Below are 26,210 nucleotides of genomic sequence, written 5' to 3'. Positions count from 1 at the left end.
AAAAATACACATAATCATTTTTAAGTGTACAGTTCAGTGGCATTACGTTCATTCACATTGTTGTACAACCATCACCACCTTCCATTTCCAGAACTATTTCATCTTCCCAAAGTGAAATTCTGTCCCCATTAAACACTTGCTTCCCATTCCGCTTCCCTCAGCTCCTGGCAAGCGCCGTTCTGTTCTTTGTCTCTATGAATCTGACTGCTCTAGGTTCCTCATAAGAGTAGCATCATACAGTGTTTGTCCTTTTGCAACTGGCTTATTTCACTCAGCATAATATCCTCAAGGTTCATCCGCGCTGTAGCACGTGTCAGAATTTCCTTCCTTTTTGAGGTTAAATAATATTTCCTTGTGTGGATATGATATATCATATTTTCTTTATCCATTCTCCTGTTGAAGGACCCTTGGCCCATTTCTACCTTTTGGCTATTGTGAATAATGCTGCTCTGTACACAGGTGTACAAATATCTCCTTGAGACACTGCTTTGACTTTTTGAGGGTATATACCTGGAAGTGGGATTGCTGGATTCTCCTGATGGATGGTAAAATTGGTGTAGGGTAAGATTTCTGCTTATGTTAGCAGAGGGACGAGTGAGATGAAATCTGATGGGCCTTCCCAAGGGATGAGGAGTGAACATGGATCTCTTCTGGAGACAGCAGTCGGCTAGAAGGAGGTTCGCACAGCCACATTTAAAACATTTTTAAAACCACGAGACATGGAAATGCCCATTTAGATGTTTCTTTATATAGCACACGTGGGATCCAAAGACATGTCACTATTTTAAACTGATATCAGTGTTTTCTAAAAGGCAAAATAAATGTGAAGGGCTAGTTTTACTGTGGCCAAACTCCACTTGAATGCTTGCAGAATCTCAGACATCTCAGATGGTGATCTGTAAGGGCAAGCAGTCGTGATTGGCTCACTGCCAAGAAGCTGTCCATGTCCTTGCTGATACCTGGACCCCTGCATGCTCCAGTTACCTGCATCACACCCAGGTAATGCCTGAGGCTCCAACCTGAGACACCTGTCCTCTCTGACATGGGGAGGGAATAACTCTGGGCTCCTATCAGGGGAACTCGTCTAACATGGAAGGTAAGTATTCTTATCCCCATCTGACATGTGAAGAAGCCAAGGCTCCAGGATAGGTAGTGTTCCCAAATTCAAACCCAGCGTCTGACTCCAGAGTTCTTTGTTCTGCTACTCTGTTTGCCTCAGGTAGGGAGACTTGTTTTCTTCCCCCTTCATCTTTACCTGCTGTAGAATTACTATTACTGGTGACTAGCATTCTTTGCTCACTATGTGCTAACCACTGTTCTCAGTATGCAATGAATATAGTCTCCTTTAGTCTTCACTACAACCCTATGACATAGTCTCCTTATTATCATTCCCATTTTATAGATCAGGAGACTGAGGCATAAAGAGATTAAGCAGACTGTCCAAGTCCATTCGAGATAAATATTGGTACCAGGATTTGCAGATTAGGAAACAGAGGCTGAGAGAAAACCATGGATGGGTTGGCTTGCTGGGGTGAGAGTGGAGAAAGGGGATGTTGGAAGTCTTGGAATTGAGAGGCTGGAAGGTGGGTGGGTCAGTTTCTTGGATGCCACAGAAGGAGGAGTGCCGTGAGCCAGGGATGTCAGGGAATGGGGAGAATGGAGTGGGGGTGTGTAGATGGCAACAGGGAGGGGAAGAGGATGCCAGGTCCTGCTGCGTGAACTGCGGAGATGGAGGGTGTCTGTTTACAGTGGGGAAGGGAACAGACAGTGGGGAAGCAACAGTCATAGGTATGAGGTACAGCGAGACCTTCAGCTTGGGAAATGTGAGAAAATGAACAGACTGGCTTGGAAAGGCAGTGGTGGGATTCATCCAGCTGTGGAAGTGAGGGGACATTCAGAGAGCTCAGTCTATAGGAAGTGTTGATTTCACTGTGAGTTCTGAAGGGCCCTGAAGAAGTGTTGGGGACTCAAGGGAGGGGCTTGGGGCAGGTGGGGCCAAGTCTGTTTGGAGATGAGAACCTGCAAAATCACAGAATGCCAGGAATGAGTTTGTTGTTGTTTTCGTAATTTTAGAGAGATCATTTATCAATGAATATATTTTGTGATTTAAAAAAATTCATATTCAGTACAGATGCTCCTCCAGTTATTTCATTGGTTACTTCCAGATAAACCCATCATAAGCTGAATATATGCTAAGTTGAAAATACATTTAATGCACCTAACCTTCCGAACATCATAACTGAGCCCAGCCTGCCTTAAACGGGGCTCAGAACACTCATATTAGCCTACATTTGGACAAAATCATCGAATACAGAGCCCATTTTATAATAAAGTGTTGAATATCTTATATAATGTATTAGATTGGTGCAAAAAAGTAATTGTGATTTTTGCCATTTTCAAAATTGCAATTACTTTTGCACCAACCTAATTTACTGGAAGTGAAAAGCAGAATGGTTGTCTGGGCACTTGAAGTACAGCTTCTACTGAATGCGTGTCACGTTTGCATCACCTTACGGTCAAAAAGGGTAAGTCATACCATCATAAGTTTGGAATTGTCTGTATTTTCATTTTCTTCTATTTTATTCTACATTTAATTCATTTTCACATTGTAGTAAGAGATCTACCCTCTGAACACATTTTTAAGTGTGTAATTCACGGGCAATGCTGCATAGCAGGTCCCTCAAGCTTACGGATCTGTACCCACTGAACAACTCCCTGTTGCCCTGTCCGCAGCCCTTGGCAGTCACCACTTGACTTTCTGTTTCTGTGAGTTTGACTGTTTAAGATTCTGCATCCAAGTGAGATCATACAGTATCCTTTTGTGACTGGCTTATTTCCCTTAACATAGTATCCTTCAGGTTCATCCACACTGGGGCATGTGTCACAATTTCCTTCCTTTTTAAGGCTGAATAATATTCCATTGTCTGGATAGCCACACTTTGTTTATCCATCATACGTGGGTGGAGCAGGAATGGCTTTCAGCTTCTGGTGGTGTCCGAGGTAAACCAGTTGTGAGGATGTTATGAACTCCACACTAGTTAAGGTGCTGAATTAATTCTTTTTTTTTCTCTCTTTTTAAAAATTATACTTTAAGTTCTAGGGTACATGTGCACAACGTGCAGGTTTGTTACATATGTATACATGTGCCATGCTGGTGTGCTGCACCCATTAACTCATCAATTACATTAGGTATATCTCCTAATGCTATCCCTCCTGCCTCCCCCCACCCCACAACAGGCCCCAGTGTGTGATGTTCCCCTTCCTGTGTCCAAGTGTTCTCATTGTTCAGTTCCCACCTATGAGTGAGAACATGGTGCTGAATTAATTCTTTTTTTTTTTTTTTTTTTTTTTGAGACGGAGTCTCGCTCTGTGGCCCAGGCTGGAGTGCAGTGGCGCGATCTCCGCTCACTGCAAGCTCCGTCTCCCGGGTTCACGCCATTCTCCTGCCTCAGCCTCCCGAGTAGCTGGGACTACAGGCGCCGCCACCACGCCCGGCTAATTTTTTGTGTTTTCGGTAGAGACGGGGTTTCACCGTGTTAGCCAGGATGGTCTCGATCTCCTGACCTCGTGATCCGCCCACCTCGGCCTCCCAAAGTGCTGGGATTACAAGCGTGAGCCACCGCGCCCGGCCAAGTACTGAATTAATTCTAAGCTTGATGACGCACATGGTGGTGTCTTGGCCCTGCGTTTCCCGGGAGTACATGATTTAGTCAGGGCTTTGGAGTGGGGCCAAGGGTTTTCTGTGGCTTTCTATGTTGGCACAAGGTGCAGTGCTGGTTTGGGGGTGGAAGCTTTCCTGGGTCCTCCCTGGGTGCCTGTGGTATGGACAGCGGGCAGCTCTCCCTGCACCTCCTGCAAGAATATTGACATATTTGCCAACTCTTTCCATCCAGGACCTGGCAGTCTCTCCAGTTCTCCATGTCCTCTCTTCCTTTTTTTTTTTTTGACTCTTCCTCTAAAGTTTGCTATTTCCTTCCCCCCTCCTTCCCTGCTCTCCTCCCCTCCTTTCCTTTTTGTTGAGTTTATCTTTGTTTATGCCTTCCCTCCCTCCCTGCCTCCTGCCCTCCCTTCATTCCTTCCTTCCTTCCTTTTTGTTGAGTTTATGCTTTTGTTTTATACTTTTATTCCTATTGTGAACGGGATTCTTTATTCATTTTACTTTTTTCTTATTTTTAAAAATATGGACTATTTGATGACTTTGAATGTCATCCTTACACAGGAACCATGCTAATCTTCTCTGTATCATTCCAATTTTGGTATTAGCACGGTCACTGCCTATATTTTCTAATTACATAGTTTAAAAATACTTAGTTTGGAACTGGCTCGCTCCCTTACCATCCTCTCCTTAGCACTAATGGTTTTCAGTTGATTCTCAGGTGTCTTCCAAGCAGACAGTCGTATCAGCTGCAGATAACAATGCCTTTTGTCTCCTCCATTCCAGGAGTTGTTCTTTTATTTCTGGTTCTTGCCGTTTTGTGCGTGTGTGATCCCAGTTGTGTTAAATGCTAGTGACACCTTGACTTGCTCTCACTTTACTGTGGGTGATTTTGGTGTTTTCTCATTAAATATGATGCAGAAAGTTGGTTTGGGGCTTGTTTTACATGTTACGTCTTCTCCTACATTCCTTTGAATTATTAGGATTTGGTGATGGGTTTTATTGAATGCCTTTTAGGCATTCTGTTATTACTTTGATTATTGCTTCTCTTTTTACCCTGGAGTCTCCTCCAGGAAATTAAAGTATGTGTGTATTTGGTCTCCTGGGTATTTCTTCTGTGTCACATATATTTTCTCTGATTCTCGTGATCACTTTCACTCATGCTCTGATTTTTCTTTTTTTTTTTTTTATGTACTGTTAATTTTAATAAGCAATACCATTACCATCAATAGCACTATGGTACAATTCTTATATATATATTCATTAAACTAAATATAGTTATATGATACAATTTTTAAAATTACTGCCAAATGTAACAAAGCTGCACAAGGAAAAATAGGTTGCTTCCTTAGTAATTCTCTCAAAATATTTAGTTAGTGTTTTTAGAATAAACACCAATTTTCAAAATTTAGTATCTTGGCTTCTTTAAAATCACACTGAATTAAATTTGATTTGATCCATTTGGTCATTGAGACTTTACCTCCAAAAGCTATAATTCTGACATAATTTCAGATGTGTTTGGCCAAGTGCAATAGAAAAAGAAAATGTATAAAAAAATTTGAAAGGTAAAAAAGTTACATAATTTTAGAGACTAATATATCATGCTCTGATTTTTCAAAGTTTATCATCTAATATGCTTTACTTTGTATGTTTGTATGTTTTTCTTCAACTATTGTGTTTTTAATCTTTAGTCTAATTTCTCTGCTTTCAAATTATTTCTTCTTCATGACTTCTTGCTCAAATTTCATAGCTATCAAATCTTGAATTTCAATGAGAATGCAAATTGGAGATTTTTTTGAAATCTCCCATTTCTACTAGTAACTTTGTTTCATAGGTGCATATTTACTTGGAATCCTCAGCTGGTCCCCTTTTATGATCTTCCAGAGCTTTCCAGATAGATCTAGAGAGTTTTCTGTGATCGCCTATCTTACAGAGGGAAGCTCGTGTTTGTCCAAAAATCAGAAATTGAGAGATTGAAAGGGATACCACTGGAGAATATGTGGTTATCAGGTTTTGTTTTTGTTTTTGTTTTTATTTTTTTTGTTTTTTTTAAACAGGCTGTCACTCTTTTGCCCAGGCCGAAGTGCAGTGGCATGATTATAGCTTACTGTAGCCTCAAGCTCCTGGGCTCCAGCAATCCTCTTGCCTCAGCCTCCCAAAGCGATGAGATTATAGGTGTAAGCCATGGCACCCAGCCAGGTCATATCATTTATGCTCTGTTGAAGGAAGAGGAACAATTTTTGCATTATCTGGGGTGAAAGTAAGGAGGGCACTAAAGCCTGAAGTACAATTTTGCCATTTTTTTTCTTTTGTATGTATTTTGTTTTTGTTGTTCTCATTGTTACTTTAGTGCCTGCTGGAAGGTGGCCTCGTCCTCCCCTTCTGCTTGCACGATGACCCCTGTTCTTATCAGCTGGCCATTGCTGTTTCCCTTGTGTGGCCTTCTGTGCATGCAGGCAAGGAGAAGGGAGCACTGGCAGACCTTCTGAAGCTGCTCATGGCAGAGGCCTCAACCTAGTAGTCCAGTTACCCTTTTAAATGATGATGATTCTGTAATGTGCCCTTTAATATCCTAAAATGAAATTCACCAGTCCATATACATCACTGAAAAAAATCAATATAATGCTGTACTTATAATGTAGAGAAGAAATAATAGGCAAATAATTTCTAATGAAGTGACATATCAGTGTGTAAATGCTGGAGCCTGACTCCATTAGAAGACAGTCAGATGCTTGTACATTAGTGGAGATTGCTGTCTATAAGCTTGAATGCTACAAATGAGATTGACTCATGGGTGCAGTGTTGAGAATTCAAATACCAGGCAGTGTTGACATCAGTGACTTTGAAATGCTGACAGCTCAGGGTAAACATTTTGAATAAAGCAAAGTACTGTCCTTCCTTAAGTTACATGTTAGTTGCATTCCTAGAAAATTCAGTGTATAATAGCCATGCTGTGTGAAACTGTTTTGTGTTTCTCTGTAAAACAGAGTTAGATTCTGGACGTAGGTATTTATAAGTGTCCTCCCATTCAGGAGTGCTGTCAGATCACAAGGAGGGAGAGGGGAAGCAGGAAGCAGGCATGCCCCTCATATTTGTAAGGCTTGGGGCAAGAGTACAGTGGAGGTCGTCCGTTTATTCACAATGTTCTGATATAATTAAATAGTCTAGTAAATGAGATCAAGTATCAGGGATTTCGATGACCTCGCAGCCTGTCGATCTAATGACAATACTTTTCTTTCTCATTTTCATTTTTTTTTTTAATCAGTAATGGGTGAATTTTGTGTCGTGAATTTTATTTTTTTCTTCCCAACTTCCCCCAAGTTCTACCTTAGTATTTTCTCATTTTTATCACTTTGCAATTTGTAATTCTTCTCAAAGGTTAAAAAAATTAATGATATTCAAATATAATTTTAAAATAATTTTTATTCAAAATGTAAATTAAATATAAAGGGTGAAATATATTTCATGTTTTTAAATTTTTAAATTTAATTTTGTATTTTTAGAGACAGCGTCACACTCTGTCGCACAGGCTGGAGTACAGTGGCATGATCATGGCTCACTGCAGCCTCAAACTCCTGGCCTCAAACGATCTTCCTGCCTCAGCCTCCAAAGTTGCTGGGACTACAGCCATGCACCACCATGCCTGGTTAATTTTTAAAATTTTTTTGTAGAGACAGGTGCTCATTATGTTGCCTAGGCTGGTCTGGAACTCCTGGGCTGAAGCCATCCTTCCATCCTGGCCTCCCAAAGTGCTAGGATTATGGGTGTGAACCACCGTGCCTGGCCGGTTTTTTTTTTTTTTTTTTTGAGATGGAGTCTCGCTCTGTCATCAGACTGGAGTGCAGTGGCATGATCTCAGCTTACTGCAACCTCCGCCTCCTGGGTTCAAGCAATTCTCCTGCCTCAGCCTCCGGAGTAGCTGAGACTACAGGTGCGTGCCACCACGCCCGGCTAATTTTTGTATTTTTAGTAGAGACAGGGTTTCACCATGTTGGCCAGGATGGTCTCGATCTCTTGACCTCGTGATCTGCCCACCTCGGCTTCCCAAAGTGCTGGGATTACAGGCGTGAGCCACCGTGCCAGCCCTGGTCTGTTTTTTTAAAATTTAACTAAATGTATTAATATTTCATGTTTTTTTATTTTGTAGTAATTATAGATTCTTCACATGCAGGTGCAAGAAATATTACAGGTAGATCCCCTGTACCCTTTACCCAGTTTCCGCCACTGGCGACATCTTACCAAATGATAATATAATATCACAACCAGGATATTAACATGATGACCTTATAGAACATTTCCACCGCCAAAAGGGTCCCTCATATGATCCCTTTATAGCCACATCCACTTCCCTCTCCCTACCCCCTTTTAGCCCTTGGCAATCACAATAGTTTGTTTTTCATTACTATCATTTTGTTATTTCAAGAATGTTACATAAATGGAATGGTCCACACAAAAGTGTATACGCTTTTGGGATTGGCTTCTTTTTACTCAGCATAATCCTCTGGACGTTCATCCTGGTTGTTACATGTATCAAAGTTTGTTCCTTTTTTATTTCTTCCTGTATTTTATGGTATGCATGCACCACAGTGTGTTCAACTGCTCACCTGTTGAATCTGAGTTGTTGCCAGTTTTTTGCTGTTATGAATAAAGCTGTTATACACTTCATGTACAGATTTGTGTGAACGCTTTGTGGGAGCATTTCTCTGGGGAAGATGCCCAGGAGAGCAGTTTTGGGGTCACAGGGTAGTGGCATGTTTAGTTTTTTAAGAAACTGCCAAATTGTGTTTCCAGTGTGACTGTATCATTTTACATTCCCACCAGTAATCTACGACTGATCCAGCTTTTCCCCATCCTCGCCAGCACTGGGTACTGTAGTTACTCTTGTTTATTTTAGTCATTGGGATAGTTGTGTCATGATAGTTAATTGTCATTTGTAAACTTTGCATTTTCCTAATGGCTAATGATGTTGAGCATCTCATGGGCTTGTGATCTGTATATCCTCTTCAGCAAAATGTTTGTTCATGTTTTCTGCCCATTTTCTAATTGGATACCATGATTTTTTTTTTTTCTTTGAGATAGAGTCTCGCTCTGTTGCCCAGGCTGGAGTGCAGTGGCACAAACTTGGCTCACTGCAGCCTCCACCTCTTGGGTTCACGCCATTCTCCTGCCTTAGCCGCCTGAGTAGCTGGGACTACGGGCACCCACCACCACATCCGGCTAATTTTTTGTATTTTTAGTAGAGACAAGGGTTTCACCGTGTTAGCCAGGATGGTCTCCATCTCCTGACATCGTGATCCACCCGCCTTGGCCTCCCAAAGTGCTGGGATTACAGGCGTGAGCCACTGCGCCCAGCCAGATTTTTTTGTTTTAACTGTTGAATTCTGTGAGTTCTTTATATATACTAGAAACTAGTTCTTTGTTGGATATGTGGTCTGTAAATATGTTCTTCCAGTCTCTCTTTTATCTTTTCAACCTTATAACAGGGTCTTTCACAGAGCAAAAGTTTTACATTTTGATGAAGTCCAACTTATTAATTTTCCCTTATATAGATCATGCTTTAGATGTCAAAATTATTTGCCTGGAGCCAGTTCTTTTTTTTTTTCTTTGAGACGGAGTCTTGCTTTGTTGCCCAGGCTGGAGTGCAATGGCGCAATCTTGGCTCACTGCCACTTCTGCCTCCCAGATTAAAGTGATTCTCCTGCCTCAGCCTCCCAAATAGCTGGGATTATAGGCATGTGCCACCACGCCCAGCTAATTTTTGTATTTTTAGTAGAAACGGGGTTTCACCATGTTGCCCAGGCTGGTCTTGAACTCCTGACCTCAAGTGATCCACCTGCCTCAGCCTCTCAAAGTACTGGGATTACAAGTGTGAGCCACTGTGCCCAGCTGCCTAGAGCCAGTTCTTTAAGATTTTCTCTGATATTTTCCCCAAAAGTCTTATAGTTTTACATTTACGTTTAAGTGTGTGATCCATTTTCAGTTAATTTTTGCAAAAGTTGTGAGACTTGGGTCGGTTACTTTTGTTGTGGATGTCCAGTTGCTCCATTGTTGGAGAGGGTATCCTTTCTCTATTGAATCACTTTTCTACTTTTGTGAAAATCAGTTGGGGCTGGGCATGGTGGCTCACACCTGTAAGCCCACCACTTTGGGAGGCTGAGGCCAGAGGATGGCAGCCTGGACAACATGGCAAGATCCTGTCTCTACAAAAAATACAAAAATTAGCTGGGTATGGTGGTGCACACTTGTGATCCCAGCTACTTGAGACGCTGAGGTGGGAGGATTGTGTGAGCCTCGGAGGTCAAGTCTGCAGTGATCTATAATAACACCATTGCACTCCAGCCTGGGTGACAGAACAAGACCCTGTCTCTATTAAAAAAGTAAAACTCAGTTGGGCATACTTTTATTCTGGGTTCTCCATTTTGTGTCTTTGATCTATATGTCTGTCCCTCTGACAATACCTCATACTGTTGATTATGGTAGCTTTGTAATGTCTTGAAATCAGGTAGACCGATTCTTCCCACTTTATTATTCTTTTCCAAAATTGTTTCAGCTAGTCTGGTTCCTTTGACTTCCCACATAAATACATCTACAAATAAATCTTCTGGGATTTGATAGGAATTGTGTTAAACCTGTAAATCAATTTGGGGAGAATTGACATGTTTTTACTATGTTGAATCTTCTAATCCATAAACATGGTATGGGTCTCCATTTATTGAGATCTTTGATTTCTTTCATCAGCATTTTGTAGTTTTCAGCATACAAACCCTGTACCTGCTTGTTAGATTTATACCTAAGTACTTATTTTTTAATTTTGAGCAATTGTAAATGATACTGTATTTTTAATTTTGGTGTTTTTGTGTTCATTGCTAGCATATTGAAATGCAATTGATTTTCATAGGTTTGCCTTATACCTTGCAACTTTGCTAAACTCCCTTATTAGTTCTAGGAGGATTTTTTGTTTGTTGTAGATTCCTTGGGGTTTTTCAATGTCAACAATCATGTCATCTACAAATAGGGACAGTTTTCTTTCTTTCTTTTTCTTTTTCTTTTGAGTCATTGTCATCCTCTGTTGCCCAGGCTGGAGTGCAGTGGCATGATCTTGGCTCACTGCAACCTCTGCCTCCCAGATTAAAGCGATTCTCCTGCCTTAGCCCCCTGAGTAGGTGGGATTACGGGCATCCTAATTTTTTCGTATTTTTAGTGGAGATGGGGTTTCACCATGTTGGCCAGGCTGGTTCTGAATACCTGACCTCAAGAGATCCATCCACCTTGGCCTCCCAAAGTGCTAGGATTACAGGCATCAGCCACTGTGCCCAGCCGGGACAGTTTTAGTTCTTCATTTCTGATCTGTGTGCCTTTTATTTCCTTTTCATGTCTTATTACACTGGCTAGAAATTCTAACACTATATTGAATAAAAGTGCTGAGAGTAGACATCTTTGCCTTGTTCCTGATCCTAGGTGGAAAGCATTCAGTCTTTTTTTTTTTTTTTTTTTCCCTTTTTTGAAGATGGAGTCTCACTCTATCACCCAGGCTGGAGTGCAGTGGCACAATTTCGGCTCACTGCAACCTCTGCCTCCCGGGTTCAAGAAATTCTCCTGCCTCACCCTCCCAAGTAGCTGGGATTACAGGTGCACACCACCACGCCTGGCTAATTTTTTGTATTTTAGTAGAGATGGGGTTTCACTGTGTTGCCCAGGCTGGTCTCGAACTCCTGAGCTCAGGCAATCTGCCCGCCTCAGCCTCCCAAAGTGCTGGGATTACAGGTGTGAGCCACCATGCCCGGCCAAGCATTCAGTCTTTAACGATTAATTATATAATGTTAGCTTTTGGGAGTTTTTGTAGATCCTCTTTAGCAAGTTGAAGAATTTCCCCTCTATTCCAGTTTTTCTAAGATTTTTTTCCTGAGAAATGCCTCTCTATTCCAGTCTTTACCATGAGTGGATTTTTACTTTGTCTAATGTTTTCTCTGCATTGATAGATGTGATTATGTGACTTTTCTTAGCCTGTTAATATGGTAGATTATATGGAGTGATTTTTCATATCTTGAACCTGCCTTGTACCTTCTAAAGTTCACTTGGTCATGGTATATGATTATTTTAATATATTACTGAATTCTATTTGCTAGCGTTTTGTTAAGAATTTAAAAATCTGTATTCACGAGGGTCTGTAGTTTGCATTTTTTGTACTGACATTTTCTGGTTTTAGTGTCAGGATAATACTACTTCATAAAGTAAATTGGGAAGTATTCCTAATTTTTCTTTTTTTTCTGGAAGAAATTAGGTAAAGTTTGTGTTAATTCTTCATTAAATATTTGGTAGAATTCTGAGTGAAATTTTCTCTATTTAGAGTTTTGTTTGTTTGGTGTGAAAGGGTGAGTTTAAAAAATTTTCAAATTCACATTTCCCTAATTGTTATAGGGCTACTCATATTACCTGCTTAATATTGAGTGAGTTTTATTTTTCAAGCAGTTGGTCCATGTCTTCTAAACTGTCAAATTTTATGTGTGTATAGATATTCATAGTATTCCCCTTAATCCTTTTGAGTCTGTGGGGTCTGTAGTGATATCCCCAGTTTCATTCCTGCCATTGGTAATCTGTATTTTCTTTCTCTTTTTTTGTTAGAAGTTTGTCAATTTTATAATTTTTTTTTCCCGAACCAGCTGTTTGTCTCACTTGTTTACTGTTTTTTTTTTTTCCCATTTCACTGAGTTCTGCTCATCTTTATTATTTCCTTATCTGAAAAACAGAGCTAGTCTTACCCATCTCCTACAGTGTGAGAATTAAGTGAAATGACAAATACACGTGCCTAGGACAGAAGCAGAAGTGTAGATTATTTTGTAAAATGTTATTTCCCACCCCCCTGCCCTGAACTATCTCCCTTAATAGAATTGCCTACTTAGGAATCATGGCAGTTAAAAAAAAAAAAAAAATCTACCTGCCTCAGTGTGGAGTGCCTTGCCCAGTGTTTCAGACTTTGCTTTTTTAAGATTTTTCTTTTTTTCAAAATCACGCTTGACTCATGTTATGTCTAGATTCACATATACATAAATTTGAGAGGAATAAGTATAGTTTAGTATTGCAAACTACTCCTCGGCCACCATGGCTCCTGTTGCAAACACTGCGGTGATTCATGAACATTCCAGAACCACCTGCTGGGATGGAAAGAAAAAGAAAATGGAAAATGGAACTTGGTGCCTCTGGCAAAGTGTAAGAATGTATTATATTCATCCTATCTGAAACCAGTTTAACAGACTGAATCATTTGTGTGATCTGTTATCAAAGCCCCTCCCAGCTTTGCACTCCGTATTCCCAATCAGGCCAGTCTCCACTGTGGGCAGTGGTACAACCCACAAACCCTCACAGCCTTCAGACCCCGTCCCTTTCGTTTCAAGGACAAGGAAAAGAGATGTGAAGTGTTTCTTGGGGCCCAGATGGTGTTATTTGTAACAGTTGATGGTTAGGGTTACAAGATTATATATTCCCACATAGAATATCCCATATAGAATATTCACACATTATATCTAAGTATTACTTTATATATTTATATATATTTAAATATATTACAAACATGTATATATTTATGTAATATAAATATAACAAAATATATGATAAAATATATATTATATATTACTCGTGTATATATAATAAAGCCATGCCTCCAATTTCAATCCAACCACTCAGGGTTCTTTCTAGCCTTGCCCCTTTCTCTGTTTGTAACCATCATCTCTGGTAGTAGTGAGAAACATGCCTCTCATTATCCTCAATGTATGTGCCTATTTGCTCAATATAGCCAATCTCTCAAATCCTTCTCCCACCTGCCACCTGCACCCAACTCCCCATTCCCCACCCGCCAGCCTCACTGACCAACCCACCCTTCTGCATGGCTCCATAACATCCTTTCACTGCCCCATACTCAGCTACCATGCTGACCCTTTGCCCTGGGAAGGGAAAGAAAATTGGGCACAGGAGCTTTTTAAAAATGGTACATTATAAAGCCAATGAAATGTGGTTCTTACTTCTAGTTGTTTGCATTATCAAAAAGCAGGATTTCCTGCTTTCTTTGTTGAGAAAGGTACTTCTTATTGCCCAGGAAAGTTTTGTTTTATTTTTTTTTTTGAGACAGGGTCTCACTCTGTTGCCCAGGCTGGTCTCCAACTTCTGGGTTCAACCCATCCTCCTGCCTAAGCCTCCAGAGTAGCTGGGAATATAGGTGTGAGCCACTGTACCTGGCATGTTGCCTAGAAATGTTGAAGTGGGGGCGAATGAGAAATGCTGTCTGTGCAGGTAACTTGGTCAGGTTCCAGTATCCCACACTCCCTTATGGAAGAGGAGAAAAGGGAAAGAATTGTAGGATCCCTCCGTATGACAAGTTTTATGTTCCAGAAGAAGGTTCTGCTTTTCTGGTTCTGTACAATCATCACGTTGGATGGAAGGGAAGCTGGAAGTCTTTCCACTGAATTCATGGAATGTTAAAGTTCCAGTCCTTGAACTTGGGTGTGACCTGAAATGTTCAAGTTTGTCAGTGGAAAACATGATCCGATCTCTTATGCTGCTTTTCCTGGCTGCTGACACAAAGTAGATTCTCGGTGTTGTGTGTTCTCTTTTCCTGAAAGTTTGTGCACGTTACTGAGTTTGCCATTGAATTGTCGTTGTTTACATATTGATTTCCACTTCAAAAAGTAGTTTAATACTGTGAAAGTACTGTTTCTAAGCAAGTCACAGTACAAATGCTCAGAGTAGAAGTATGTACTCTTGATACTTCCCTCTTCCCCCTTGACAGTGGAATCTTGCTGGGATTTTCTCAGTGCTGTTTGGATGGGACATTTATCCTTATTTGATCAATCCCAAAAGGCAGCCCAGCTGTGGAAATTAGTTTTGGAACATTAAGTCAAGAAGTTAGTTTTGGAACATGAAGCCAAGAAGTTTACAATAAATTAAATCAAATTTGTTTATGTCTTCATTTGAGACAGGGTCTTGCTCTGTCGCCCAGGATGCAGTGCAGTGGTATGATCATGGCCCACTGCAGCCTTGACTGCCTGGTCTCAAGTGATCCTCCCACCTCAGCCTCTTGAATAGTCTGGATGGACCACAAGCATGCACCACCATGCCTGGATAATTTTTTATTTTTGTAGAGACGGAGTCTTACTATGTTGCTTAGGCTGGTCTTGAACTCATGGGCTCAAGCAATCCTCCTGTCTTGGCCTCCTAAAGTGCTAGGACTACAGGTGTGAGCCACTGTGCCTGGCCCCAACATATATTTAATAACCTACATTGCAGAGAATTACATTAGGAACCATGTGTGGGGGACTTGCACTGTCTTATTTGTTTCAAGAAAAAAAAAAAGAATAAAACTTAGAAAATGTTTACCTGATAAAAAATTAGAGTTTGAAAGAACAGATTTTTTTTTTTTTTGAGATGGAGTCTAGCTCTGCCGCCCAGGCTGGAGTGCAGTGGCATGATCTCGGCTCACTGCAACCTCTGCCTCAGTGTTCAACCGATTCTCCTGCCTCAGCCTCGCTTGAACCCAGGAGGCAGAGGTTGCAGTGAGCCAAGATCGTGCCACTGCACTCCAGCCGGGGCTGGAAAATAAGACTTGCACATAGTCAATGCAGTAATGAGAAGACCGTAAGAAAAGTCTGTGTAAGAGAGGGCGCAGGCATAACTTTGTTCTGTCCTCTCAGCCACACCCTGGCTGTGTGACCTTAAGCAAATTAACCCACCAACTACCACCATCCCTTCTGTTGGGAGGAGCCAAGTCTGTGGGAGTGGAAAAATCACTGAGAAGAAGCCAAACTCTAGGACCTTGCTGTAGAAAGGGCCTACACACCTTACTGTAGAAAGGGTCCTAGAGTTTGGCTTATTTTGGCTTCTGGGGATCACTATGTTTCCTTGCAAACCATTCCTCCGGGCGCGGTGGCTCACACCTGTAATCCCAGCACTTTGGGAGGCCGAGGCAGGCAGATCATGAGGTCAGGAGTTCGAGATCATCCTGACTAACATGGTGAAACTCTATTGCTACTAAAAATACAAAAATTAGCCGGGTGTGGTGGTGCACGCCTGTAATCCCACCTACTCAGGAGGCTGAGGCAGAAGAATCACTTGAACCCGGGAGGCGGAGGTTGCAGTGAGCCGAGATCACGCCACTGTACTCCAGGCTGGACGGCAGAGCTAGACTCCATCTCAAAAAAAAAAAAAAAAAAAGAAAAAAAAAATCTGTTCTTTCAAACTCTAATTTTTTTTTTTTTTTTAAATCAGGTAAAAACATTTTCTAATTTTTATTCTTTTTTTTTTTGGAACAAGTAAGACAGTTTACTTATTCAAAATGTAAACGGTTATAGTGAAAAGTTTTGCTCCTGCCCCTTTGCCCAACCACCAAATTCACCCACCAGTGGCGGGGAATGTGGTATCTTTCTAGAGCTATTCAGTGTGTCTGGAAGCAAAGGGATATCCTCTACCTTTCTGTACGCAAATAGTAACATAAACGGACACACCATTCTGCACTTGCGCGTTTTCTCTTTTCAGTGTATTTTGGAGATCATTCCTATCATTCCATAAAGAGCCTCCTCATCTGGTCCCCATCTCTCTGGCACTTGTTTTATGATTTCTCAGTGGTTACTGATAGCAGTTCATAGCCTCATTCACAAGTTATCTCAGTGAATATTCACAGTGTTTGGGGTTTAATTTCCCTGGGCCAGGATATTTACATTCATGAGATGATTTCCTTGGACTTTAGTTCCTCCCACTAAGGTTTGAGCTACACTTTGCAAATGGACAAAGACCATTTTTGGGTGTATATGCCTGAGGGAAGAAAGAAAAACAAAGCTGAAAGAGCATCCAGAGGGTTTGTCTTCACCATTGTAAACACCCAGCTCCTTTTCAGGGCTAACTTTTCAGACCACTTTCCGAGGTTCCTGCCCACTCCTGTTCTCCCAAGGCCGTGTGCCCTATTTTCAGTTTCTATATATGCCCTCATGTTTTCCTGAGCACATCAAGAATGCCTGCACAGTTACACTGGTTTATTTAGGAACCGTCCCCTTTCTTCTTCAGTCTGTCAGTTACTCATTTGGGGTCAGACTCACAATTCTGCAACTGTTTTAGCCTCTTGGAGGAGCATCATGTGTGACGTTGGACAAGCTGCTTAGCGTCTCATCTCTCAGCTGGTTTCCTCATCTGTAAGATGGAGTTAATTGTGCCCATTACAGAGAATTGTGACAAGCAAATGAAATGACACATCTGAGGAACTAAGAGCAGAACCTGAAATATAGATATTTTTATAAAATGTGATTTTCCCCTCAAATCATCTTCCTTAACAGAATATCCTACTTAGGAATTATGGCAAAACAAAAACAAACTTAAAAAAATCCACCTGCCTTAGACTCTTGGGCATCTTCTAAGACTCTTCAAGTTTTGCTTTCTTTCTTAATTTCCTTTAAAAGGTTTTTTTAGAAAAAAAAATTAAGTCTTTATTTCATTTATTTATTATTATGTTTTTTGAGACAGAGTCTCACTCCATTGCCCAGGCTGGAGTGCAGTGGCACGATCTTGGCTCACTGCAACCTCTGCCTCCCGGGTTCAAGCGATTCTCATACCTCAGCCTCCTGTGTAGCTGGGATTACAGGTGCATGCCACCAAGCCCAGCTAATTTTTGTATTTTTACTAGAGATGGGTTTTTGGCATGTTGATTAGGCTGGTCTCGAACTCCTGACCTCAAATGATCCACCCCTCAGCCTCCCAAAGTATTAGGATTACAGGCGTGAGCCACTGCACCCAGCCCTTTATTTTATTTTATTTTTCTGCAACAGGGTCTGACTCTGTTGCCCAGGCTGGAGTGCAGTGGTGCAATCGTGGCTCACTGCAGCCTAGAACTCCTGGGCTCAAGCAGCCCTCCCACCCCAGCCTCCTACGTAGCTGGGACTACAGGTGGGTGCCTTCACACCCAGCTAAATTTTGTTTGTAGAGATGGGGTGTCACTATGTTGCCCAGGCTGACCTTGAACTCATGTTCAGTCAGTCTTCCTGCCTTAGCCTCCCAAAGTGCTGGGATTACAGGCATGAGCCACCAGGCCTAGCCTGAGTTAATTTTTTTTTTTTTTTTTTAGAGTTTCCATATACCCCCTGCCCCCACACATGTACAGCCTCTCCCATTCTCAACATCCCTCACCAGAGTGGTACATTTACGTGACAGATCATTATCACCCAAAGTCCATAGTTCAAGTTTGACTTTACTTTTGGTTTTATACATTCTGTGGGTTTGAATGAATGTATAATGCCATGTGTCTGCAATTGTAATGTCACACAGAGTAGTTTCACTGCCCCCAAAATCCTCTGTCCTTTCTCTGTGCTCTGTCCTTTCATCCTTCCCTCATCCCTAGCCCCTGGAAGCCACTGACCTTTTTACTGTCCCATAGTTTTGCCTTTCCTGGAATGTCATATAGTTGGAATCACACAATATGTGGACTCTTTAAATTGGCTTCTTTCACTTAGTAATACACATTTAAGGTTCCTCCATGTCTTTTCATGCTTGATAGTTCATTTCTTTCTAGCACTGAATAATATTCCATTTTCTGGATGTACCACAGTTTATTGATCCATTCCCCTTCTGAAGGACATATTGGTTGCCTCCAAGTCTTGGCAATTATGAATAAAGCTGCTATAAATATTCGTGAAGCTTTGCTTTAAGATGACATGGTTTTTTCTCCCCAAGTTACCATCGCTTATTAACCAGTTCTTTTTTGGTCAAAATTAAATTTTTCCATTTTTGGCTCCAACTAGTAAAAATAGGGCCAGATTTTGACTTAATAGATGAAAGAATATTCTGGTTAGCTGCAGAAATTTAGAGACAAGCATGTTGCTCCAGGAAGTAAGGAACTCCATGTGATTGCTAGAGAGGCACTCATTCTCTGCAAGTGGAGGAGCTGTGGAGTGACAGGATTGGAAGACTTTCATCAGGGTCCTTTCCAACCCTGAAGGGGTTGCTATTAAGGTCAAAGACCTGTTCTTGGCTATATTTTCTTGTATCCTCCCATGTGGGAAGCTCTATTCCAGGCCCTTGGGTTACAAGATAGACAAAGTCCCTAATGATTCCCAAGCCTGCATCTATGGTCCCAACTTGCCCCTTGTACTCCAGAAACACTCTTCCCACTGTTTGCTGAAAATGCCTGGGGAATGTTCTGCATGTGTACTCATTCATTCCTTCAATACATATTTAGTGTCTGCTGTGTTCCAGGCATCTTTCTGGGTGCTAGGGATGCAACAGTTAACAACAACAAAACTCCCTGCTCTCATGGATTTTACATTTCATTCTCAACATGTTACTTAACCAAACCCATCATCCTCATTTCATCATAGAGTTGTTTAACTGCTTCCTCTAGCGTCTGGATTTGTCCTAACCGAGGTGGCATTTCTCAGTCCCCCAGATACATTCTAGTGTTATCTTTATTAACTTGCTTTCTCTCAACATGTAATTGTCATTTACAGTTGCATCTTACACTTCTTTTTATTTCCTTTTTTTTTTTTTTTTGAGATGAAGTCTTGCTCTTGTCTCCAGGCTGGGGTGCAATGGTGCGATCTCGGCTCACTGCAACCTCCACCTCCCCAGTTCAAGCAATACTCTGGCCTCAGCCTACTGAGTAGGTGGGATGACAGGTGCCTGTCACCATTCCCGGCTAATTTTTCGTATTTTTAGTAGAGATGGGGTTTCACTATGTTGGCCAGGCTGGTCTTGAACTCCTGACCTTGTGATCCACCTGCTTCGGCCTCCCAAAGTGCTGGGATTACAGTTGTGAGCCACCGCACCTGGCCCACTTCTTTTTATTTCTTTTGCATTCCCCTGACTTCATCCAATACAGCATCTCTCACCTAAAGCACAGTGGCTTCCTAACGTGAGTTGAACCCAACTCACTGGAGCTGCTGGCTGCTCATTTGGCAAGCAGGCACCTCCTGAGTATGGGCGATGATGTCCCCTTTATCTCCTCTCGTTCAAAGACTGCGTCTTTGCGAGCTTGCCAGGCTCCCCCAGGCTTCCGTCATGCTAATTGATTCAGAGCGAGGACATGGCTCTTTTGGGGTTGGAAATAATACATAAAGTCTTGAAGGCTTATCTGCTCGTCTCCCTTGATTTTTTCAAGAAAGAACTTTATTGATGATAATTTACATACCATAAAATCCACCCATTTACAGTGTGCAATCCAATGAATTTTAGTACATTGACTGAGTTACAACCATCACCACAGATGAGTTTTAAAACATTCCTGTCACTCCAGAAATACCCCCTGCTGCTGTTTCCAGTCAATATCTGTTTCTACCACCAGCTCCAGGCAACCACTAATCTGCTTTTTATCTGTATAGCTCCTCCCTTGACTCTCCCTGCCACTTCCTCAGAATTGGAGTGCTTTCTGGACTAATGTGTGTGCTATTTGCCTAAGGAACTTTTCTTCCAATTCAGTTACATAGCTTTGTGATCTTCCCTTTCACTCATTCTCCCCACGTTCAAGTTTCTCTTAGTTTTCTTTGTCGTGTGAATCTAGTCTCTGTTCACCGAGTCGGCCTTTGGCTTATTAAGAAAACGGAGTTTTTTCCCCTCCTTTAGAATATGGAAATCTTGAATAGTGTCATGTACCAATATTGTAGTGTCGTGTACAAACCAGATACTGAACATTATTTACTGAATAAAGGAATCTGAGCCCTGCTAAGGCATGGGAAATCTTGTCTTCTGTTATATTCAGCATAGCGCATGTAAAGTCACTAAATTGTTATTTTTGATAATAAATACTTTTTATTTTTTGGTAAGGAAAATGACATTGTTTTTATTAAAATGATTCATGCTTGATAGCTTAAAGAGTACAAGCAAAGTAATACCTTAAAAAGAAAAGTAGAATATGATCCAGTATTTCCACTTCTGGTTATATACCCAAAATAATTGAAAGCAGGGACTTGAAAAGATATTTGTGCACCCATGTTCTTAGCAGCATTTTTTGCAACAATTAAAAGGTGGAAGCAACCCAAGTGTCCATCAACAGATGCATGGATCAACCCAATGTGGTCTATACATATACAGAACGTCAGGCAGTCTTAAAAAGGAAGAATTTCTGACACGCGCTACAGCATGTGCTACCTCAAAGACATTATGCTGAGGAAAAGGACAAACACTGTGTGATTCCTATGAGGGACCTAGAGTCACCAAATCCATAGAGACAGAAAGCTGAATGGTGATTGCCAGCGGCTGGGGGAGGAGGGAATAGGGAGTGATTGTTTTCTGGGTACCAAGTTTCAGTTGTGCAAGATGAAAAGAGTTCTGGACATGGGGGTGGTGATGGCTGTACAACACTGTGAATGTACTTAACACCTCTGGACTGTACACTAAAAATAGTTGAGATGCCAGCCTGGCTGACACAGTGAAATCCTATCCTAATTAAAAAAAAACAAAAATTAGCCAGGCGTGGTGGCACGTGCCTGTAGTCACAGCTACTTGGGAGGCTAAGGCAGGAGAATCACTTGAACCCGGGAGGTGGAGGTTTCAGTGAGCTGAGATCACGCCACTGTACTCTAGCCTTGGTTGACAGAGTGAAACCCTGTCTCAAAAAAAAAAAAAAAAAAATTGAGATGGTCAGTTTTATGTTATATGTATTTTACCACAATTAAAAAATAAAAACAATAAAGGGAATAACAGAACAAGAACAGAGAAGTAAGTTAAAGTACTACGTGAAACACCACATCTTAGAAACAACCAGTGTTTTCCACAAGAATATTCTTTATAGGAGGGGAAAAAAAAAAAAAAAAAAAAAAAAAGCCTGGGCAACATGGCAAAACCCCATCTCTTCCAAAAATACAAAACTTTAACCAACCGTGGTGGTATGTGCCTGTGGTCCCAGCTACTCAGGAGGCTGAGGCAGGAGGATTGCTTGAGTCCAGGAAGTTGAGGCTGTAGTGAGCTGTGATGGCACCACTGCACGCCAGCCTAGGTGACAGAGCAAGACCAAGTTTAAAAAAAAAAAAAGAAAAAAAAAGTCTGGGTGTGGTGGTGGCTCACGCCTGTAATCCCAGCACTTTGGCAGGCCGAGGTGGGCAGATCACTTGAGGTCAGGTGTTTTAAACCAGCCTGGCCAACATGGTGAAACCCTGTCTCTACTAAAAATACAAAATTTAGCTGGGCATGGTGGTGCGTGCCTGTAATCCCAGCTACTCGGGAGGCTGAGGCACGAGAATAGCTTGAACCTGGAGGTGTAGGTTGAGCCACTGCACTGCAGCCTGGGCAACAGAGTAAGACTCTGCCTCAAAAAAAAAAAAAAACAAACAAAAAAGCAACCAGTGTTAAACTATGGGGATGGTTTTCTTTTCTTTTCTTCTCTTTTTTTTTTTTTGAGATAGAGTCTTGCTCTGTCGCCCAGGCTGGAGTGCAGTGGCATGATCTCAGCTCACTGCAAGCTCTGCCTCCTGGGTTCACACCATTCTCCTGCCTCAGCCTCCCGAGTAGCTGGGACTACAGGTGCCCGCCACCGCGCCCGGCTAATTTTTTTTTGTATTTTTTTTTTAGTAGGGGCGGGGTTTCACCATGTTAGGCGGGATGGTCTCCATCTTCTGACCTCATGATCTGCCCAGCTTGGCCTCCCAAAGTGCTGGGATTACAGGCGTGAGCCACCGCGTCCGGCCACTATGGGGATGGTTTTCTAAGCATCTCTTTCAGCGGTGATATCATTGTAACGACAAATACCAGTACAGGTTTAGAGTAGGGGGAATCCAGCCAGAGTCCTTGAGAGGAGGCCTGCAGCAGGGGTGGGGGCTGATCACGCAAGGCAGGAAAGCTGTCCGTACCTGCAGCAGTGAGTGCCTGATAGGCCTGTGGGGCGGCTTCAGTGCCCACCACAGGGCGTGGGGGAGCCCAGGCACCAGGGAACCTCCTTCTCCCATTGAGTGGAGGGAGGTGCCTAGGCTGCTGAGGTTGAGCTTCCCAAGGGGGTTCTGTAGAGGAGAGAACATAAAGAGCACACGATGTGAGTTCACTGAGAGTCCTCACTTTGAGAAAAGGTGACACACTCCTGGGACTCCCAGAAACACTGGGGGAACTTTGCAGTGGGGACGATGGTTAAGTCATAGTAGTAAATGACTAGAGCCAGAAAAATATTATTTAATACAATTTTTTCTTTCTCTCTTTTCTTTTTTTTTTTTTTTTTTGAGGCAGGATCTCTCTCTGTCACCCAGGCTGGAGTACAGTGGTGTGATCACAGCTCACTGCTGCCTTGACCTCCTGGGCTCAAGTGATTCTCCTGCCTCAGCCTCCCAAGTAGCTGGGACTACAGGTGCATACCATCATGCTCGGCTAATTTTTTAACTTTTTGTAGAGATGGGGTCTTCCTGTCTTGCCCAGGCTGGTCTTGAACTACTGAGCTCAAGCGATCCTCCTGCCTTGCCTCCCAAAGTGCTGGGATTGCAGGTGTGAGCCACTGTGCCCAGCCAGTACTATTAACATGACCCCATTTGTACCCCTAGACTTGTTGGTCTAGGGAAACATGAGACACACAAATAATATAGGAAGGTATTCAGCCTATGCTTTTCCTTTATATATAAGTGAACTTCAAAATATTGAAGGCCAATGATGACTTTGATTTTTCTTTTTTAGCAATAGGGTTTTGCTATGTTGCTTAGGCTAGACTGGAGCTCCTGGGCTCAGGCAATCCTCCTGCCTCAGCCTCCCAAATAGCTGGGGCTACTGGCATGAATTACTATGCCTGGCTCAATGAAGGTTTTTTATGTTTGTACCAAGCTCTCAAAGAAAGCAGTGGGCAGATAATAGAGGTGTCACAGGCTAGGAGGATGGATCACCTAATGAATCAGTGACTGAGACAAGTACAGAGGTTTTTTTGTGTATAGTTTTATAGTGACTGATATTAGTCTTCTTCCATTTAGATTATAACAAGGTTATTCATATTTAAGTTAAGCCCTATTAAGGATAAAAACATATTCTAATTCAAGAAGGATGCTCAAGATTCTGTCCTTAAAGATATTCCATATTTTATAGTTTCCTATTGTAAGAAACTATTTGTTTTCTCTGACTCCTGAAATGTTGATTTCTCTTTGAAGATTCTGTGTCCAGCTTCTGCTGGAGACAAAGCTTCTACTGGAGACAAAGTGGTTTAGTGTAGGAAGAATGAGTGCTTTGGTGGCAACAGGCCTGCATTAAATTTCAGCTCCCTACTTTTAATCTATATGACCTTGGGCAAGATAGCCTAATCGCTCTGAACCCTGGTCTCTTGCTTGTAAGTAGAGAAAAAGAATGGCTACTGGGTCAGACCACACCTGATCTCCTGGACTGTAACACTCAGGAAGTGTGCCATGTGCATAACAGAACAGAAAGTAGGTGACTCAGAGGGTGTTTAATTCAGGGGTTCAACATGCCAAAAAGGATGCAGGTTCTTTCCATCTTCTTGGTCGACCACCCTGAGTGTGCTGGCCTGGCCCTCTGGCCAGCTCCCCTCATCATCACAAGATAACTGCTAGAGTTCTGGCAACCTCAAACAGAGGACAGAGTCCCATGGAAGAAGAGGGTTTCAGCATTTTTTTAAGAACAAGAGAACTTTCCCCAGCCCTCCTCCCAGCAGACCTCTCTTCAAATGTTCTTGGCCAGAACTGGGTCTCATAGCATCCTTGACCTAGTCACTAGCAAGGAAAATGGAATCACCAGGATTAACGTAGGCTGCGCATGAAGGATCCACTCCTCAGCTAAGAACAGGCCACCTTCTCTCAGGGCCAGCTGCCTGGCAGGAAGGAAGGAAGATGTGGGAAACGGCTGACAGGCAGGTAGTCCACAGAGACTGCCACACCTGTTTTGTGGTGTTCATTTAAGCTCAAGTTTATTATTTGTATCAGGAATGTTTAAAAAATCAATGGGCTTTATCTTTTAGAGCTATTGTAGGTTTAGAGAAAAATTAGTGGAAAGTATAGAAAGTTTCCATATATACCCCCTCACCATCACCTCCAAATTCCCAAGTTACTAACTTCTTGCATTAGGGTGATGTATTTCTTAGAATTGATGAGCCAGCCTAGATACATTATTAATAACTGAAGTCCATAGTTTATGTTAGGGTTCACTTTTGGTGTTGTACATTCTGAGTTTTGACATGTATCCACCATTACAGAGTCATACAGAGTAGTTTCCCTGCCCTAAAGATCTCCTGTGCTCCACCCATTCATCCTTCCTCCTAAGTACCTGGCAGCCACTGATCTTACTGTCTCTACAGTTTTGCTTTTTTGTCAGATAGCTGGAATGATATAGTGTGTGGCCTTTTCAGACCGGCTTCTTTCACTGAGCAATATGCATTTAAGGTTCCTCCATGTCTTTTTGTGTCTTGATCATTTCTTTTTAGTGCTGAATAATATTCCATTATATGGATGTACCACAGTTTATCATTCAACTATTGAAGGATATTTTTGTTGCTTCCAAGTTTTGGCAATTATGAATAAAACTGCTATAAACATTAATGTGCAGGTTTTTGTGTAGATCTAAGTTTTCAGCTCATTTGGGTAAATACCAAGAAGCTCAATTGCTGGATCTTATGATAAGAATATGTTTAGTTTTGTAAGAAACTGACGCCGGGCACAGTGGTTCACGCCTGTAATCCAGGAACTTTGGGAGGCTGAGGAAGGCAGATCACGAGGTCAGAAGTTCAAGACTAGCCTGGCCAACATGGTGAAACCCTGTCTCTACTAAAAATATGAAATATTAGCTGGGCGTGGTGGCGGGTGCCTGTAATCCCAGCTACTCAGGAGGCTGAGGCAGGATAATTGCTTGAACTGGGGAGGCAGAGGTTGCAATGAGCTGAGATTGCACCACTGCACTCCAGCCTGGGCAATAAGAGTGAAACTCCATCTCAAAAAACAAAACAAAACAAAACAAAACTGACCAACTGTCTTTCAAAGTGGTTGTACCATTTTGCATTTCCACCAGCAATGAATGAGAGTTTCTGTTGTTCTGCATCCTTGTCAGCATTTGGTGGTGTCAGTCTTTTGGATTTTCACCATTCTAATAGGTGCATAATAGTATGGATCGTGATTTTTTTTTTTTTTTTTTTTGAGATGGAGTTTTGCTCTTTTTGCCCAGGCTAGAGTGCAGTGGCATGATCTCGGCTCACTGCAAGCTCTGCCTCCCAGGTTCAAGTGATTCTCCTGCCTCGGCCTCCTGAGTAGCTGGGATTACAGACATGCACCACCATACCCGGCTAATTTTGTATTTTTAGTAAAGACAGGTTTTCTCCATGTTGGTCAGGCTGGTCTCAAACTCCCAACCTTAGGTGATCCGCCTGCCTCGGCCTCCCAAAGTGCTGGGGTTACAGGTGTGAGCCACCGCGCCCAGCTATGGACCATGATTTAAAAAAAAAATATTGGCACAAGGAAATTTGAACTCTGGCTATTTGGTAACAAATTATTGCTAATAATTTTTAGTTTAGATAATGGAATTGTGTGTGTGTGTGTGTGTGTGTGTGTGTGTGTGTGTGTGTGTAAAGGGTTCTTATCTTTAGAAATCCATGCTGAAATATTTACCAATGAAATAGGATGTCTTGGAT

At 42.0% G+C, this 26,210-nt stretch overlaps 1 protein-coding gene and 1 pseudogene across 5 annotated transcripts in view; one reads left to right on the top strand and one right to left on the bottom strand.

Annotated features, from left to right (window-relative positions):
* The window catches only part of SPECC1 (sperm antigen with calponin homology and coiled-coil domains 1), a 318,611-nt gene that overhangs the window by 117,178 nt on the left and 175,223 nt on the right, over window positions 1-26,210 (top strand). The window lies entirely within an intron of this gene.
* Window positions 4,175-4,275, bottom strand: LOC112610552 (annotated as a pseudogene).

The sequence above is a fragment of the Theropithecus gelada genome, chromosome 16 (genome assembly GCF_003255815.1).
Source record: "Theropithecus gelada isolate Dixy chromosome 16, Tgel_1.0, whole genome shotgun sequence".
NCBI classification, from domain to species: Eukaryota; Metazoa; Chordata; class Mammalia; order Primates; family Cercopithecidae; genus Theropithecus; species Theropithecus gelada.
The sequence above is the reverse complement of the archived record's forward strand: the minus strand, read 5'-3'. Positions and strand labels throughout refer to the sequence as shown.